This window comes from Eleutherodactylus coqui, chromosome 2 (assembly GCF_035609145.1).
Source record: "Eleutherodactylus coqui strain aEleCoq1 chromosome 2, aEleCoq1.hap1, whole genome shotgun sequence".
Lineage (NCBI taxonomy): Eukaryota > Metazoa > Chordata > Amphibia > Anura > Eleutherodactylidae > Eleutherodactylus > Eleutherodactylus coqui.
This window is the reverse complement of record NC_089838.1, coordinates 289,757,552-289,779,174: the sequence shown is the minus strand read 5'-3', so window position 1 is coordinate 289,779,174 and position 21,623 is coordinate 289,757,552. Positions and strand designations below refer to the sequence as shown.

Sequence of the window (21,623 nt, the reverse complement as noted above, 5' to 3'; positions counted from 1 at the left end):
ATATATACTAATAGTGTACACAGTGTATAAGGATGAGCGGTATCTATATATATACAATGATAGTGTACACAGTATATAATGATGAGCGGTATCTATATATATACTGATAGTGTACACAGTGTATAATGATGAGCGGTATCTATATATATACTGATAGTGTACACAGTGTATAATGATGAGCGGTATCTATATATACACTGATAGTGTACACAGTGTATAATGATGAGCGGTATCTATATATATACTGATAGTGTACACAGTGTATAATGATGAGCGGTATCTATATATATATATACTGATAGTGTACTCAGTGTATAATGATGAGCGGTATCTATATATATATACTGATAGTGTACACAGTGTATAATGATGAGTGGTATCTCTATATATATACTGATAGTGTACGCAGTGTATAATGATGAATGGTATCTATATATATATATATACTGATAGTGTACACAGTGTATAATGATGAGCGGTATCTATATACATACTGATAGTGTACGCAGTCTATAATGATGAGCGGTATCTATATATATACTGATAGTGTACGCAGTGTATAATGATGAGCGGTATCTATATATATACTGATAGTGTACACAGTGTATAATGATGAGTGGTATCTCTATATATATACTGATAGTGTACACAGTGTATAATGATGAATGGTATCTATATATATATATATACTGATAGTGTACACAGTGTATAATGATGAGCGGTATCTATATACATACTGATAGTGTGCGCAGTCTATAATGATGAGCGGTATCTATATATATACTGATAGTGTACGCAGTGTATAATGATGAGCGGTATCTATATATATACTGATAGTGTACACAGTGTATAATGATGAGCGGTATCTATATATATACTGATAGTGTACGCAGTGTATAATGATGAGCGGTATCTATATATATACTGATAGTGTACACAGTGTATAGTGATGAGTGGTATCTATATATATACTGATAGTGTACACAGTGTATAATGATGAGCGGTATCTATATATATAGTGATAGTGTACACAGTGTATAATGATGAGTGGTATCTATATATATATATATATATATATATACTGATAGTGTACACAGTGTATAATGATGAGTGGTATCTATATATATACTGATAGTGTGCACAGTGTATAATGATGAGCGGTATCTATATATATACTGATAGTGTACACAGTGTATAATGATGAGCGGTATCTATATATATATAGTGATAGTGTACACAGTGTATAATGATGAGTGGTATCTATATATATACTGATAGTGTACACAGTGTATAATGATGAGTGGTATCTCTATATATATACTGATAGTGTACACAGTGTATAATGATGAGCGGTATCTATATATATACCGATAGTGTACGCAGTGTATAATGATGAGTGGTATCTATATATATACTGATAGTGTACACAGTGTATAATGATGAGCGGTATCTATATATATACTGATAGTGTACACAGTGTATAATGATGAGCGGTATCTATATATATACTGATAGTGTACACAGTGTATAATGATAAGCGGTATCTATATATATATACTGATAGTGTACACAGTGTTTAATGATAAGCGGTATCTATATTAATATACTGATAGTGTACACAGTGTATAATGATGAGCGGTATCTATATATATACTGATAGTGTACACAGTGTATAATGATGAGCGGTATCTATATATATACTGATAGTGTACACAGTGTATAATGATGAGTGGTATCTATATATATATACTGATAGTGTACACAGTGTATAATGATGAGCGGTATCTATATATATACTGATAGTGTACACAGTGTATAATGATGGGTGGTATCTATATATATACTGATAGTGTACACAGTGTATAATGATAAGCGGTATCTATATATATATACTGATAGTGTACACAGTGTTTAATGATAAGCGGTATCTATATTAATATACTGATAGTGTACACAGTGTATAATGATAAGCGGTATCTATATATACTGATAGTGTACACAGTGTATAATGATGAGCGGTATCTATATATACTGATAGTGTACACAGTGTATAATGATGAGCGGTATCTATATATATATACTGATAGTGTACACAGTGTATAATGATGAGCGGTATCTATATATACTGATAGTGTACACAGTGTATAATGATGAGCGGTATCTATATATATATATACTGATAGTGTACACAGTGTTTAATGATAAGCGGTATCTATATATACTGATAGTGTACACAGTGTATATGATGAGCGGTATCTATATATATACTGATAGTGTACACAGTGTATAATGATGTGGTATCTATATATATACTGATAGTGTACACAGTGTATAATGATGAGTGGTATCTATATATATACTGATATTGTACACAGTGTATAATGATGAGCGGTATCTATATATATACTGCTAGTGTACACAGTGTATAATGATGGGTGGTATGTGTATATATATATATATATATATATATATATATATACTGATAGTGTACACAGTGTATAATGATGAGTGGTATCTATGTATATACTGATAGTGTATACAGTATATAATGATGAGTGGTATATATATATACTGATAGTGTACACAGTGTATAATGATGAGCTTTATATATATATACTGATAGTGTACACAGTGTATAATGATGAGTGGTATCTATATATATACTGATAGTGTACACAGTGTATAATGATGAACGGTATCTATATATATACTGATAGTGTACACAGTATATAATGATGAGCGGTATCTATATATATACTGATAGTGTACACAGTGTATAATGATGAGTGGTATCTATATATATATACTGATAGTGTACACAGTGTATAATGATGAGTGGTATCTATATATATACTGATAGTGTACACAGTGTATAATGATGAGTGGTATCTATATATATACTGATAGTGTACACAGTATATAGTGATGAGCGGTATCTATATATATATTGATAGTGTACACAGTGTATAATGATGAGTGGTATCTATATATATACTGATAGTGTACACAGTATATAATGATGAGTGGTATCTATATATATGCTGATAGTGTACACAGTGTATAATGATGAGTGGTATCTATATATATATATACTGATAGTGTACACAGTGTATAATGATGAGTGGTATCTATATATATACTGATAGTGTACACAGTGTATAATGATGAGCGGTATCTATATATATACTGATAGTGTACACAGTGTATAATGATGAGCGGTATCTATATATATACTGATAGTGTACACAGTGTATAATGATGAGCGGTATCTATATATATACTGATAGTGTACACAGCGTATAATGATGAGTGGTATCTATATATATACTAATAGTGTACACAGTGTATAAGGATGAGCGGTATCTATATATATACAATGATAGTGTACACAGTATATAATGATGAGCGGTATCTATATATATACTGATAGTGTACACAGTGTATAATGATGAGCGGTATCTATATATATACTGATAGTGTACACAGTGTATAATGATGAGCGGTATCTATATATACACTGATAGTGTACACAGTGTATAATGATGAGCGGTATCTATATATATACTGATAGTGTACACAGTGTATAATGATGAGCGGTATCTATATATATATATACTGATAGTGTACTCAGTGTATAATGATGAGCGGTATCTATATATATATACTGATAGTGTACACAGTGTATAATGATGGGTGGTATCTATATATATACTGATAGTGTACACAGTGTATAATGATGAGTGGTATCTCTATATATATACTGATAGTGTACGCAGTGTATAATGATGAATGGTATCTATATATATATATATACTGATAGTGTACACAGTGTATAATGATGAGCGGTTTCTATATACATACTGATAGTGTACGCAGTCTATAATGATGAGCGGTATCTATATATATACTGATAGTGTACGCAGTGTATAATGATGAGCGGTATCTATATATATATACTGATAGTGTACACAGTGTATAATGATGAGTGGTATCTCTATATATATACTGATAGTGTACACAGTGTATAATGATGAATGGTATCTATATATATATATATACTGATAGTGTACACAGTGTATAATGATGAGCGGTATCTATATACATACTGATAGTGTACACAGTGTATAATGATGAGCGGTATCTATATATATACTGATAGTGTACGCAGTGTATAATGATGAGCTGTATCTATATATATACTGATAGTGTACACAGTGTATAATGATGAGCGGTATCTATATATATAGTGATAGTGTACACAGTGTATAATGATGAGTGGTATCTATATATATATATATATATATATATACTGATAGTGTACACAGTGTATAATGATGAGTGGTATCTATATATATACTGATAGTGTACACAGTGTATAATGATGAGCGGTATCTATATATATATAGTGATAGTGTACACAGTGTATAATGATGAGTGGTATGTATATATATACTGATAGTGTACACAGTGTATAATGATGAGTGGTATCTCTATATATATACTGATAGTGTACACAGTGTATAATGATGAGCGGTATCTATATATATACCGATAGTGTACGCAGTGTATAATGATGAGTGGTATCTATATATATACTGATAGTGTACACAGTGTATAATGATAAGCGGTATCTATATATATATACTGATAGTGTACACAGTGTTTAATGATAAGCGGTATCTATATTAATATACTGATAGTGTACACAGTGTATAATGATGAGCGGTATCTATATATATACTGATAGTGTACACAGTGTATAATGATGAGCGGTATCTATATATATACTGATAGTGTACACAGTGTATAATGATGAGTGGTATCTATATATATATACTGATAGTGTACACAGTGTATAATGATGAGCGGTATCTATATATATACTGATAGTGTACACAGTGTATAATGATGGGTGGTATCTATATATATACTGATAGTGTACACAGTGTATAATGATAAGCGGTATCTATATATATATACTGATAGTGTACACAGTGTTTAATGATAAGCGGTATCTATATTAATATACTGATAGTGTACACAGTGTATAATGATAAGCGGTATCTATATATACTGATAGTGTACACAGTGTATAATGATGAGCGGTATCTATATATACTGATAGTGTACACAGTGTATAATGATGAGCGGAATCTATATATATATACTGATAGTGTACACAGTGTATAATGATGAGCGGTATCTATATATACTGATAGTGTACACAGTGTATAATGATGAGCGGTATCTATATATATATATACTGATAGTGTACACAGTGTTTAATGATAAGCGGTATCTATATATACTGATAGTGTACACAGTGTATATGATGAGCGGTATCTATATATATACTGATAGTGTACACAGTGTATAATGATGTGGTATCTATATATATACTGATAGTGTACACAGTGTATAATGATGAGTGGTATCTATATATATACTGATATTGTACACAGTGTATAATGATGAGCGGTATCTATATATATACTGCTAGTGTACACAGTGTATAATGATGGGTGGTATGTGTATATATATATATATATATATATATATATATATATACTGATAGTGTACACAGTGTATAATGATGAGTGGTATCTATGTATATACTGATAGTGTATACAGTATATAATGATGAGTGGTATATATATATACTGATAGTGTACACAGTGTATAATGATGAGCTTTATATATATATACTGATAGTGTACACAGTGTATAATGATGAGTGGTATCTATATATATATACTGATAGTGTACACAGTGTATAATGATGAGTGGTATCTATATATATACTGATAGTGTACACAGTGTATAATGAGCGGTATCTATACATATATATATATATATACTGATAGTGTACACAGTGTATAATGATGAGCGGTATCTATATATCTATATACTGATAGTATACACAGTGTATAATGATGAGTGGTATCTATATATATACTGATAGTGTACACAGTGTATAATGATGAGCGGTATCTATATATATATATATATATATATACTGATAGTGTACACAGTGTATAATGATGAGCGGTATCTATATATCTATATACTGATAGTGTACACAGTGTATAATGATGAGTGGTATCTATATATCTATATACTGATAGTATACACAGTGTATAATGATGAGCGGTATCTATATATATACTGATAGTGTACACAGTGTATAATGATGAGTGGTATCTATATATATACTGATAGTGTACACAGTGTATAATGAGGAGCAGTATCTATATATATATATATACTGATAGTGTACACAGTGTATAATGATGAGCGGTATCTATATATATACTGATAGTGTACACAGTGTATAATGATGAGCGGTATCTATATATATACTGATAGTGTACACAGTGTATAATGATGAGCGGTATCTATATATATACTGATGGTGTACACAGTGTATAATGATGAGTGGTATCTATATATATATACTGATAGTGTATACAGTGTATAATGATGAGCGGTATCTATATATATACTGATAGTGTACACAGTGTATAATGATAAGCGGTATCTATATATACTGATAGTGTACACAGTGTATATGATGAGCGGTATCTATATATATAGTGATAGTGTACACAGTGTATAATGATGAGCGGTATCTATATATATATATATATACTGATAGTGTACACAGTGTATAATGATGAGCGGTATCTATATATAGTGATAGTGTACACAGTGTATAATGATGAGTGGTATCTATATATATACTGATAGTGTACACAGTGTATAATGATGAGCGGTATCTATATATATACTGATAGTGTACACAGTGTATATGATGAGTGGTATCTATATATATACTGATAGTGTACACAGTGTATAATGATGAGCGGTATCTATATATATACTGATAGTGTACACAGTGTATAATGATGAGTGGTATCTATATATATACTGATAGTGTACACAGTGTATAATGATGAGTGGTATCTATATATATACTGATAGTGTACGCAGTGTATAATGATGAGTGGTATCTATATATATACTGATAGTGTACACAGTGTATAATGATAAGCGGTATCTATATATATATACTGATAGTGTACACAGTGTTTAATGATAAGCGGTATCTATATTAATATACTGATAGTGTACACAGTGTATAATGATGAGCGGTATCTATATATATACTGATAGTGTACACAGTGTATAATGATGAGCGGTATCTATATATATACTGATAGTGTACACAGTGTATAATGATGAGTGGTATCTATATATATATACTGATAGTGTACACAGTGTATAATGATGAGCGGTATCTATATATATACTGATAGTGTACACAGTGTATAATGATGGGTGGTATCTATATATATACTGATAGTGTACACAGTGTATAATGATAAGCGGTATCTATATATATATACTGATAGTGTACACAGTGTTTAATGATAAGCGGTATCTATATTAATATACTGATAGTGTACACAGTGTATAATGATAAGCGGTATCTATATATACTGATAGTGTACACAGTGTATAATGATGAGCGGTATCTATATATACTGATAGTGTACACAGTGTATAATGATGAGCGGAATCTATATATATATACTGATAGTGTACACAGTGTATAATGATGAGCGGTATCTATATATACTGATAGTGTACACAGTGTATAATGATGAGCGGTATCTATATATATATATACTGATAGTGTACACAGTGTTTAATGATAAGCGGTATCTATATATACTGATAGTGTACACAGTGTATATGATGAGCGGTATCTATATATGTACTGATAGTGTACACAGTGTATAATGATGGGTGGTATCTATATATATACTGATAGTGTACACAGTGTATAATGATGTGGTATCTATATATATACTGATAGTGTACACAGTGTATAATGATGAGTGGTATCTATATATATACTGATATTGTACACAGTGTATAATGATGAGCGGTATCTATATATATACTGCTAGTGTACACAGTGTATAATGATGGGTGGTATGTGTATATATATATATATATATATATATACTGATAGTGTACACAGTGTATAATGATGAGTGGTATCTATGTATATACTGATAGTGTATACAGTATATAATGATGAGTGGTATATATATATACTGATAGTGTACACAGTGTATAATGATGAGCTTTATATATATATACTGATAGTGTACACAGTGTATAATGATGAGTGGTATCTATATATATATACTGATAGTGTACACAGTGTATAATGATGAGTGGTATCTATATATATACTGATAGTGTACACAGTGTATAATGAGCGGTATCTATACATATATATATATATATACTGATAGTGTACACAGTGTATAATGATGAGCGGTATCTATATATCTATATACTGATAGTATACACAGTGTATAATGATGAGTGGTATCTATATATATACTGATAGTGTACACAGTGTATAATGATGAGCGGTATCTATATATATATATATATATATATATATACTGATAGTGTACACAGTGTATAATGATGAGCGGTATCTATATATCTATATACTGATAGTGTACACAGTGTATAATGATGAGTGGTATCTATATATCTATATACTGATAGTATACACAGTGTATAATGATGAGCGGTATCTATATATATACTGATAGTGTACACAGTGTATAATGATGAGTGGTATCTATATATATACTGATAGTGTACACAGTGTATAATGAGGAGCAGTATCTATATATATATATATACTGATAGTGTACACAGTGTATAATGATGAGCGGTATCTATATATATACTGATAGTGTACACAGTGTATAATGATGAGCGGTATCTATATATATACTGATAGTGTACACAGTGTATAATGATGAGCGGTATCTATATATATACTGATGGTGTACACAGTGTATAATGATGAGTGGTATCTATATATATATACTGATAGTGTATACAGTGTATAATGATGAGCGGTATCTATATATATACTGATAGTGTACACAGTGTATAATGATAAGCGGTATCTATATATACTGATAGTGTACACAGTGTATATGATGAGCGGTATCTATATATATAGTGATAGTGTACACAGTGTATAATGATGAGCGGTATCTATATATATATATATATACTGATAGTGTACACAGTGTATAATGATGAGCGGTATCTATATATAGTGATAGTGTACACAGTGTATAATGATGAGTGGTATCTATATATATACTGATAGTGTACACAGTGTATAATGATGAGCGGTATCTATATATATACTGATAGTGTACACAGTGTATATGATGAGTGGTATCTATATATATACTGATAGTGTACACAGTGTATAATGATGAGCGGTATCTATATATATACTGATAGTGTACACAGTGTATAATGATGAGTGGTATCTATATATATACTGATAGTGTACACAGTGTATAATGATGAGTGGTATCTATATATATACTGATAGTGTACACAGTGTATAATGATGAGCGGTATCTATATATACTGATAGTGTACACAGTGTATAATGATGAGCGGTATCTATATATATATTGATAGTGTACACAGTGTATAATGATGAGCGGTATCTATATATATATATATACTGATAGTGTACACAGTGTATAATGATAAGCGGTATCTGTATATACTGATAGTGTACACGGTGTATAATGATAAGCAGTATTTATATATATACTGATAGTGTACACAGTGTATAATCATGAGCGGTATCTATATATATACTGATAGTGTACACAGCGTATAATGATGAGCGGTATCTATATATACTAATAGTGTACACAGTGTATAATGATGAGCGGTATCTATATATATACTGATAGTGTACACAGTATATAATGATGAGCGGTATCTATATATATACTGATAGTGTACACAGTGTATAATGATGAGCGGTATCTCTATATGTATACTGATAGTATACACAGTGTATAATGATGAGCGGTATATATATATACTGATAGTGTACACAGTGTATAATGATGCGTGGTATCTATATATATACTGATAGTGTACACCGTGTATAATGATGAGTGGTATCTATATATATACTGATAGTATAAACAGTGTATAATGATGAGCGGTATCTATATATACACTGATAGTGTACACAGTGTATAATGATGAGCGGTATCTATATATATACTGATAGTGTACACAGTGTATAGTGATGAGTGGTATATATATATATACTGATAGTGTACACAGTGTATAATGATGAGCGGTATCTATATATATACTGATAGTGTACACAGTGTATAATGATGAGTGGTATCTATATATATATGCTGATAGTGTACACAGTGTATAATGATGAGCGGTATCTATATATATACTGATAGTGTACACAGTGTATAATGATGAGCGGTATCTATATATATACATACTGATAGTGTACACAGTGTATAATGCTGAGTGGTATGTATATATATATATATATACATACATAGTGTGGTGCAGAAACAGAGGGGGGATGTGGGTCCCTTTAGTGTAGGCCCTCCATGATCTGGGTGGTCAGCAGTGCAGTGGTTACATTGAGAGCAAAATGATTGGTGGGGTGACATAGGAGGTGGCTGGGATAGAAGGGATTAGAGGGACGGTTTGCGTGGGAACACGTTGTATAACAGCTATTTAGCAGTGGACGATGAGGCATCGCGGAGTGACGGCGAGCTCCGAGTCCAGAGGGTCCGGCTGGTGGGGCCCCATCACCCATGCAGCCAGGTGAACCACCCTCTGTGTTGTGTACGTCTCATGACTCTTTTGCAGATTATGTTAGGAGCGATGGGCAGTCTGGCGTTAGTCAGACCATCAGGGGAGTTAATATGAGCGGGACTGAAGATATGTATTCTTTATTGGGAAATGTGCGGGAATTGCTGCTGCAATGTGAGCGGGGGATGGGTGCGGTATTGGCTCCATCTCCTGTATCGGTTTCTTTGCTGTCTGGGAACACTAGTGTAACGCTGCCTGCTATTCGGCGCTCTTTTTCTATTTGGACTCTATAGACGAGGCTTATAGGACTTACGGGGGGTGTAAGCGTGGTTGCAGAATCACAAACAGTTTCGTCAGCGCAAAGCGGTCTGACCGAACATTAGGTGGGATCACAAGGATATTAGCTTGTGGCTGAAAGTTATGGTACCCACTCATTTTGGCCATTCCTTTCACGGGGGCGCTGTATCGGCACCAGTAGTGGGGGTAGTTCCACCAGTTCAATGGAAAGGGGTAAGCTGGGGTTTTACTAGCAATTTAATGAGGGCCCGTGCAAGTTTGGGGCCAGCTGTCATTTTCAGCACAGCTGCTCCACTTGTGGGGGGCAGTCACATGGGTCTGCAAGGTGTTTCCGGTGGTGAAAGTAAAAGGGAATTGGGGGTGGTAAGAGGGAAGACACCGGTGAGGGTTCAAGGGATGGCGCCATTTTTAAGTAGATAACAGGATTCGGAAAAGCCGCAATTGTTGTTGGGGTTTTCGGAAGGGTTTCGTATCCCAGAGCCAGGACATAGGGTTCCTTTTTCATTAAAAAATTTGCAGTCGGCACTTTGTTATCTGACTGTTGAGAGAAGCTTACGAAGGAGATAGAGTTGGGACATGTGGTAGAGCCGCTTGTTTCCCTCCCGTTGCCAGATTTAGTGGTTTCACCGCTGGGGGTAGTTCCCAAAAAAGAACCTGGGAAATGTAGATTAATTTATCACCTATCGCAGTGGTCCCCAACCTTTTTGGCATCAGGGACCGGCTTCAAGCAAGACCATTTTTACAAGGCCCAGGAGGGTGGGGCGGGACATGGGCGAGGCTTTGGTTATATGGGGCGGGGTTATAAAGTGGGTTGGAGTATAGTGCATACTTATTTAATTATGACATTTAGAATGTCCTGGCAGTACACACATAGGGCAGTGGGCAGCATATAATTTATCTCCCCCCCCCAGCACACACAGGGCAGCATATAATTTATCTCCCCCCTCCTCCCCGGCAGGATTATCTTGAAAACTGACCTAGGTCCTAACAGGTGTACAGGCGCGGCGGCTGCTGCTTGCACAGAGGCGGCTCTTCCTCCTACCCGCGGGACGCTCTTTTGTTTGGCGCCACAGTCCTCAGCGCTTCAAGAAGGTGCCTTGTGAACGAGCCCTAATAGTGACCCTGATAGTGGCCCCAGTAAAAATACCGACCCCACAGTGGCCCAATTAGTAATATTAACCCCCATAGCAATGTTATAAGCCCCCCCCCTCAGTAATAAGCCCCCCCTCAGTAATAATAATTAGCCCCCTCAGTAATAAGCCCCCACCTCAGTAATAATAATAAGCCCCTACCTCAGTAATAATAATAAGCCCCTACCTCAGTAATAATAATAAGCAGCCTCCCCCCCCAGTAATAAGCAGCCTCCCCCAGTAATAAGCAGCCCCCTTCCAGTAATAGGCAGCCCCCCCAGTGATAGGCAACCCCCACCCCTCAGTAATAAGCAGCCCCCACCCCTCAGTAATAAGTAGCCCCCCCCCCAGTAATACCTCCCCTGTAATAACCAACCACCCGCAGTAATAGGCAGTCCCCCCCCCAGTAATAGGCAGCCCCGCCCCAGTAATAGGCAGCCCCCCCAGTAATAGGCAGCCCCCCACCCCTCAGTAATAAGCAGCCCCCACCCCTCAGTAATAAGCAGCCCCCACCCCTCGTAATAAACAGCCTCCCCCGAAATAAGCAGCCTCCCCCCCCAGTAATAAGCAGCCTCCCTCCCAGTAATAAGCAGCCGCCCCCCAGTAATAACCAGACCCCGCCCAGTAATAGGCAGCCCCCCCAGTAATAGGCAGCCCCCACCCCTCGTAATAAGCAGCCCCCCCCCCCGAAATAAGCAGCCTCCCCCGAAATAAGAAGCCCCCCCCCAGAAATAACCCCCCCCCAGTAATTAGCAGCTCCCCAACCCATATACTTACCTCTTCCTTCCTGCTGTCAGCGTAGCTGCCACTCTGCTTGCCCTGATCCCGGCGCACACTGTAGTCAGTGTGTAGCCCGGCACTCTTTCTCCCCGAGTCCTCTCCTGCGGAACTAATGAGCAGGGGACTCGGGGAGGAGGATCCTGGCTGCACACTGACGTCAGTGTGCGCCGGGATCAGAGGTAATAGCGCGATTACCAGCGGGGAGCTGCCGCACCCCAGCTGGTAATCGCTTCAGTGGTGAGCGGCGTCGGCACGCCGCGGGCCACATAACACAAGGCAGCGGGCCGGACTAGGCCCGCGGTCCTTGTGTTTGACACATGTGTTTTACTGCCCGCGGTCCAGTAGTAAACATCTAACGGCCCGGCCCCGGTGGTTGAGGACCCCTGACCTATCGTACCCCAAAGGGCAGTCAGTGATGGTATAGACTCTGACGTTTGTTCAGTGGTTTATACGTAATTTGGTGAGGCGGTCAAGTGGATTTGGCGGTGCAGAAAAGGCGCGTTAATGACAAAACGGGTGTGGACTCAGCGTTTAGGTTACTGCCAGAGCATCTCGAGAGTTAGAGATTGTTGGGGTGTTGTTGGGAAGGAAAGTTTTATTTGGATCGGTGTCTTCTGATGGGGTGTTCCATTTCCTGTGCCTATTTTGAGGCATTTAATTCTTTTTTAATCAATGGGTTGTTCGTGAAGTTTCGGGCTTGATGTCAATCATTCATTATTTGGATGATTTTCTATGTGTTGGGCTGGCAAATTCTGGGGTGTGTGCCTTTCTTTTAAACACGGTGAAGTGGGTCGCTGATCGTTTTGGCACACCATTGGTGGGCTTAGTCTCTTGCATCAAGTTCTTGGGGATCACAATTGATACCGAAAACTTGGAATGTCGTTTGTCGGAGGATAAGGTGACATCGTAGCAGGAAGATTTGAGGGGAATACGACGGGTTAGGAAGGTGATGCTTAAGACTTTACAATTGCTGCTGGGCAAATTAAATTTTGCCTGTCAAATCATACCAATGGGGCGGGGGTTTTGTCGCCGAATGGCAAAAGCAACAGCAGGTGTGAAGGCAGGACATAATTTTCTTTGGGTGTCAAAGGGAATGAAAGCAGATTTGGATGTATTTGCCAAATTCTTGGATCAATACTACGGAAAGTCTTTGTTTTTTGAAACGTTGGTGAGCAATTTTGACTGTGAATTGTACACAGACGCGGCTGGGGCAGCGGCTTTTGAAGGGGGTTTTCTTTAGGGGGAATGGTGCGTGGCCGCATGGCCAGTGTTATGGGTGCTAGCAAGATTGACCAAGAATTTGGTGTTGGAATTATTCCCTATTTTGGTGGCAGTATTGTTTTGGGGACAATGGTTCAGCAATAAGAGAGTGTGTTTCTATTGTGGTAATTTAGGGGTGGTGCAAGCTATCAATTCCGTGTTGGCACATTTGCCGCCGGTGGTTGATTTGTTAAGACACTCGTTCATGATGTGTTTGTCATTGAACGCATAGGTGGTGGCAGAACATTTGCCCAGAGTTGACAATTCAATAGCTGATTCCCTTCCTCGTTTTCAGTGGGATCGTTTTCATTCCTTGGCACCAGATGCAGTGGGAGAGGGATGTCCTTGTCCCCCGAAGCTGTGGACCTTGGTCAATGTGCAGCTGAGTGCGTAATTCGTGGTTCCTTGGCTCCCAGTACATGGGCAGCAAATGAAGTTGCGTGGAAAAAGTGGGAAAGTTGGCTTGGAGGGGATATAGGCTCACAGTCGAAAGAAGATTTAGTTGGGGTGTTGCTGAGCTTTTTGGGAGAGACATCGAGAAAGGTGTGGTCAGTGGCCAAGGTTAACCGGATGGTATTGGCCTTGGCCTCCGGTTTCCAGGTAAGGGGATTGCATAACATTACAAAGGTTTTTTCTGGTAAGACAAGCATTGAAGAGGTTTAGAAGGGGTAAGGTGGTGAAGGACGGTAGGCTTCCTCTTACGTTTGATATGTTGCAGAGCATGGGGGGGTGTTTGGATAATTTATGCAGGGATAATTATGAGAGGTGCCTGTTTTGGTGTGCCTTTGCGTTAGCATTTTTCGGTTGGGGGAGCTGGTGTCACCCAGCAAGAAAAAAGGGGGTGGATTGGGTTTGAAGGATGTGCTGTTGATAGATAGAAGTTTGACATTTGGTTGAGGAAACCCAAAATAGATCAGGTGGGAAAAGGGAGGGGAATTTTTTTTTCCAGCGTGGAAGGGGCAGTGATGTGTCCAGTGCAACATTTTTCACAGTACCGTGTGGTGGTCATGGAAAAGGAAGGGACGCTTTTTAGGCACACAGATGGGACTTTTCTTTCCAGATTTCAGTTTTACAGACTTTTGGAGCAGGTAGTAAAAGATTTGGTGAGAGAGGGATAACGTTATTTGTCCCAGTCGTTTAGGATTAATTTAGGCAACAACAGAAAGGGGTCTAGGGGCCAGAGACGTGAAGAGAATTGGCAGATGAGAGTCCAACCAGTATAAGATTTACAATCATTAGCCTGAAGGGGCGGGAGGTAGTGGGGTTTAATTTGATAGATTGGTATGTTTAAATTGTTGTGTTTTGTTTTTTTTACGGAGGAGGGGTTTGAGACTGATATTGTTCATTTTAATTTTACACAGGCCTTCGTTTCCCTGCCTTGATATGGCTTCAAGGCCATTCATATGTCTACTGGGCCGCCGAGAGGGCGCGAGCGCGGCCGAACGGATGGCAGCTGGGATTTAGAACGGATGTGGCGGTTCTCCGATGGATAGGTAGGCGGGGAATGTTGTGGAGGCATGTTTTACAGGGGGTTAGTGATTGTGCGGCTAAGGATAGGACTCCCGATATATTAGTCCTGCAAGTAAGGAAAAACTATATGGGGAGCTGTCCTGCCCGCGAGTTGAGGCGAGACATCCTATATGATTTTTTAAGGCTTCGCTGTTTATTTGAAAAAATGGTGGTAGTATGGTCTGAGATATTTCCCAGAAAACCATGGAGGATGACGCGTTCGCTAGAGATTTTGAATAAAGCTAGGATTAGAGATGAGCGAGCACCAAAATACTCGGGTGCTCGTTACTCGAGTCGAACTTTCAATGATGCTCGAGAGTTCGTTTCGAGTAACGAACCCCATTGAAGTCAATGGGCGACTCGAGCATTTTTGTATATGACTGGTGCTCCGCTAAGGTTTTCATTTGTGAAAATCTTAGCAAATCACCAAAGTCATGTAAAAAACACAGAAATGGATAGGGCAGGCGAGGAGCAACATGCAGGGCTGCATTTCGGGCTCCGAGGTCTCACTATTAAGCCACAATAGTGGCAAGAGTGAGACCCCACCCCCCCACCCCCACTGTCAGCATAACGATCGTTCTCCTCTGCCACAGCTGTAACAGCTGTGGCAGAGAAAAACAATGTTAGCCCATTGAATTCAATGGAGCTGGCAATACAGCGGGATGAATTTTCGGGAAGGGCTTAAAAATATAAGCCCTTACCTAAAAAAGAAAGATTTTAGTGTAAAAAGGAATAAAAATGCAGGCATTCTCTTCAATGGAGCCGCTGCTGCTGCCGGCGACTCCATTGAAGACAATGGTCCGCTGGCACAGCTGAATTCTTTTTCAGGGAAGGGCTTTACATATAAGCCATTCCCTGGAAATGAATTAAAAGTGATTTAAAAACAAAAAAAATAGATACTCACCTCCCTTCAGCTACCGGGGCACAGCCGCGTCTTCTCCTGCTGTCCCCTACACTGTGGTGCTGAACTGCTGTCATTCAGCTGAGAGCTGCGCTGAGCCAATCAGAGGCAGCATTCACTCACCCATTCATGAATTCATGAATGGGTGTGAGTGAGATCTGCCTCTGATTGGTCAGGCTGTGACCAATCAGAGGCAGCTCATTCAGCAGGCGGGGATTTTAAATCCCCGTTTGCTGAATACTACTCACAGCTGTTCAGAGCAGTTCAGGAGAAGTGCCAGCTGGCCGCAGCTGAACTCCGTCTGCCGGGACGAGATGAGTATATATATTTTTTTTATTTTTACACATTTCTGGATGAATTGCAGGGAAGGGCTTATATATTTAAGCCCTTCCCGAAAATTCATTGTGCAATCGCCGGCAGCGTTCTGCCGGGACAAGGTGAGTATATTTTTTTTTTTACTTTTTACACATTTTAGGATGATTTTCAGGTAAGGGCTTATATTTCTAAGCCCTTCCCGAAAATTCATCCTGCGCTAGCCGGCAGCCTATTGCTTTCAATGGAGCCGGCTGTATTGCCGGCTCCATTGAATTCAATGGTCAGTGCTCGTTTAATCGAGACGAGTACCGCGTGGTGCTCGTCTTGAGTAATGAGCATCTCGAGCACCCTAATACTCGAACGAGCATCAAGCTCGGACGAATATGCTCGCTCATCTCTAGCTAGGATCAAACTCAACAGACAAGTTTCTGCTTTCGTGGCAAGAAATGGAGGAGTTAGTGTCAGACATGTATATCTTGAAAAAGGTTCAAAAATAATGAACCTATAATATATCTATCTGTATTATGCTAGTCGAGTTTTCTCGACTGTTCAGTACTAACATCTAACTTATACTCTAAGCAGTTTTATAGGGCCACATCTGTAGTAACTAAATAACCGCTTATTGGTTGGAAAAGAATATGGGTACTTATTGAGTTTCCCAACATCTCTCAGTGCCTTTCTTTGTTTTGTTCTTTGAGGCTTCTAGTTTAAGTATAATAAAAGGTAATTTTTAGGATCTCTCTCTCACTCTCACGCTCCACTAATTCTCCCGATATCGCACAAACATGAAATTTGGCATGACCATCCTTTAGGTCCTAAGTAGGAACAGTAAAAAGGTCACAGCTCAATTATTCAATGCTAAGTGAAAAAGTATTGACACCCCTATGTAATGTAACTTTCCGCTGTCATACAAACATGAAATTTGGCACGAGCATTCTTTAGGTCCTAAAAAGCAAATAGAAAGAGGTAACAACTTAATTATTCAATGCTAAGTGCAAAAGTATTGGCACCCCTTCGTAATGTAACTTTCCGATGTTGCACAAATATCATATTTTGCAGGAGCATTCTTTAGGTTCTAAATAGGAAAAGTAAACAGGTCACAACTTAATTATTCAATGCTAAGTGAAAAGGTATTGACACCAATGTGTAATGTACCAAATCTAATTCTCTAACTTCCCGGTGTCATACAAACATGAAATTTGGCACAAGCATTCTTTAGGTCCTAGACGGGCAAAGTAAATAGATCCCAACTCAATTATTCAATGCTAATTGCAAAAGTAATGTAACTTCCTGGTGTCATACAAACATAAAAATTCGGTGCAAGCATTCTTTAGGTCCTAAATGAGCAGAGGCGGAGGGGTGACATATTCTGCAGGGAACATCGGTACAATCCTCGGTTACTCTATAGTAACCGTGACTTCATAAAATCTTTTGTGCAAGGAACATGTGCACACCTCTACCAATTACCTTGGGTGAGGCGGGGTATATCAGCTAGTGTGTGTGTGCGTGTGTGTGTATATATATATATATATATATATATATATATATATATATATATATCTACTGATAGTGTACACAGTGTAAAAACATGAATGGTATCTATGTGTATATATTGATAGTGTACACAGTGTATAATGCTGGACGGCATCTATATATATATATATATATATATATATATATACTGATAATGTACACAGTGTATAATGATAAGCGGTATTTATATATATATATACTGATAGTGTACACAGTGTATAATAATGAGCGGTATCAAAATATACACTGATAGTGTACACAGTGTATAATGATGAGTGGTATCTATATATATACTGATAGTGTACACAGTGTATAATGATGAGTGGTATCTATATATATACTGATAGTGTACACAGTGTATAATGATAAGTGGTATCTATATATACTGATAGTGTACACAGTGTATAATGATGAGCGGTATCTATATATATATATTGATAGTGTACACAGTATATAATGATGAGTGGTATCTATATATATATATATATACTGATAGTGTACACAGTGTATAATGATGAGCGGTATCTATATATATATATATATATATATACTGATAGTGTACACAGTGTATAATGATGAGCGGTATTTATATATATACTGATAGTGTACACAGTATATAATGATGAGCGGTATTTATATATATACTGATAGTGTACACAGTGTATAATGATGAGCGGTATTTATATATATACTGATAGTGTACACAGTGTATAATGATGAGTGGTATCTATATATATACTGATAGTGTACACAGTGTATAATGATGAGCGGTATCTATATATATATACTGATAGTGTACACAGTGTATAATGATGAGCGGTATTTATATATATACTGATAGTGTACACAGTGTATAATGATGAGCGGTATCTATATATATACTGATAGTGTACACAGTGTATAATGATAAGTGGTATCTATATATACTGATAGTGTACACAGTGTATAATGATGAATGGCATCTATATATATACTGATACTGCACACGGTGTATAATGATGAGCGGTATCTGTATATATACTGATAGTGTACACAGTGTATAATGATGACTGGTATCTATATATATACTGATAGTATACACAGTGTATAATGATGAGTGGTATCTATACATATACTGATAGTGTACACAATGTATAATGATAAGTGGTATCTATATATATACTGATAGTGTACACAGTGTATAATGATGAGTGGTATCTATACATATACTGATAGTGTACACAGTGTATAATGATGAGCAGTATCTATATATATATACTGATAGTGTACACAGTGTATAATGATGAGCGGTATCTATATATATACTGATAGTGTACACAGTGTATAATGATGAGTGGTATCTATATATATACTGATAGTATACACAGTGTATAATGATGAGTGGTATCTATACATATACTGATAGTGTACACAGAGTATAATGATGAGCGGTATATATATATATATATATATATATATACTGATAGTGTACACAGTGTATAATGATGAGCAGTATCTATATATATACTGATAGTGTACACAGTGTATAATGATGAGCGGTATATATATATATATATATATATATATATATATATACTGATAGTGTACACAGTGTATAATGATGAGTGGTATCTATATATATACTTATAGTGTACACAGTGTATAATGATGAGCGGTATCTATATATATATACTGATAGTGTACACAGTGTATAATGATGAGCGGTATCTATATATATATATACTGATAGTGTACACAGTGTATAATGATGAGTGGTATCTATATATATATACTGATAGTGTACACAGTGTATAATGATGAACGGTATCTATATATATACTGATAGTGTACACAGTGTATAATGATGAGCAGTATCTATATATGTATATATACTGATAGTGTACACAGTGTATAATGATGAGCGGTATCTATATATATACTGATAGTGTACACAGTGTATATTGATGAACGGTATCTATATATATACTGATAGTGTACACAGTGTATAATGATGAGTGGTATCTATATATATACTGATAGTGTACATAGTGTATAATGATGAGCGGTATCTATATATATACTGATAGTGTACATAGTGTATAATGATGAGTGGTATCTATATATATACTGATAGTGTACACAGTGTATAATGATGAGCGGTATCTATATATACACTGATAGTGTACGCAGTGTATAATGATGAGCGGTATCTATATATATACTGATAGTGTACACAGTGTATAATGATGGGTGGTATCTATATATACTGATAGTGTACACAGTGTATAATGATGAGTGGTATCTATATATATATACTGATAGTGTACACAGTGTATAATGATGAGCGGTATCTATATATATACTGATAGTGTACACAGTGTATAATGATGAGCGGTATCTATATATATATACTGATAGTGTACACAGTGTATAATGATGAGCGGTATCTATATATATATATACTGATAGTGTACACAGTGTATAATGATGAGCGGCATCTATATATACTGATAGTGTACACAGTGTATAATGATGAGCGGTATCTATATATATACTGATAGTGTACACAGTGTATAATGATGAGCGGTATCTATATATACACTGATAGTCTACACAGTGTATAATGATGAGCGGTATCTATATCTATATATATACTGATAGTGTACACAGTGTATAATGATGAGCAGTATCTATATATATACTGATAGTGTACACAGTGTATAATGATGAGCGGCATCTATATATACTGATAGTGTACACAGTGTATAATGATGAGCGGTATCTATATATATACTGATAGTGTACACAGTGTATAATGATGAGTGGTATCTATATATATATACTGATAGTGTACACAGTGTATAATGATGAGCGGTATCTATATATACTGATAGTGTACACAGTGTATAATGATGAGCGATATCTATATATATACTGATAGTGTACACAGTGTATAATGATGAGCGGTATCTATATATATACTGATAGTGTACACAGTGTATAATGATGAGCGGTATCTATATATATACTGATAGTGTACACAGTGTATAATGATGAGTGGTATCTATATATATACTGATAGTGTACACAGTGTATAATGATGAGCGGTATCTATATATATATACTGATAGTGTACACAGTGTATAATGATGAGCGATATCTATATATATACTGATAGTGTACACAGTGTATAATGATGAGCGGTATCT

The 21,623-nt window shown here is 36.5% G+C and overlaps 1 protein-coding gene across 1 annotated transcript in view; it reads left to right on the top strand.

Moving 5' to 3' along the window:
- The window catches only part of ADGRL1 (adhesion G protein-coupled receptor L1), a 469,522-nt gene that overhangs the window by 194,100 nt on the left and 253,799 nt on the right, over positions 1-21,623 (top strand). The window contains exon 3 of the mRNA XM_066593211.1: positions 15,539-15,670. The gene's annotated coding sequence lies outside the window, so the exon portion shown is untranslated. The remainder of the gene's footprint in view (positions 1-15,538; positions 15,671-21,623) is intronic.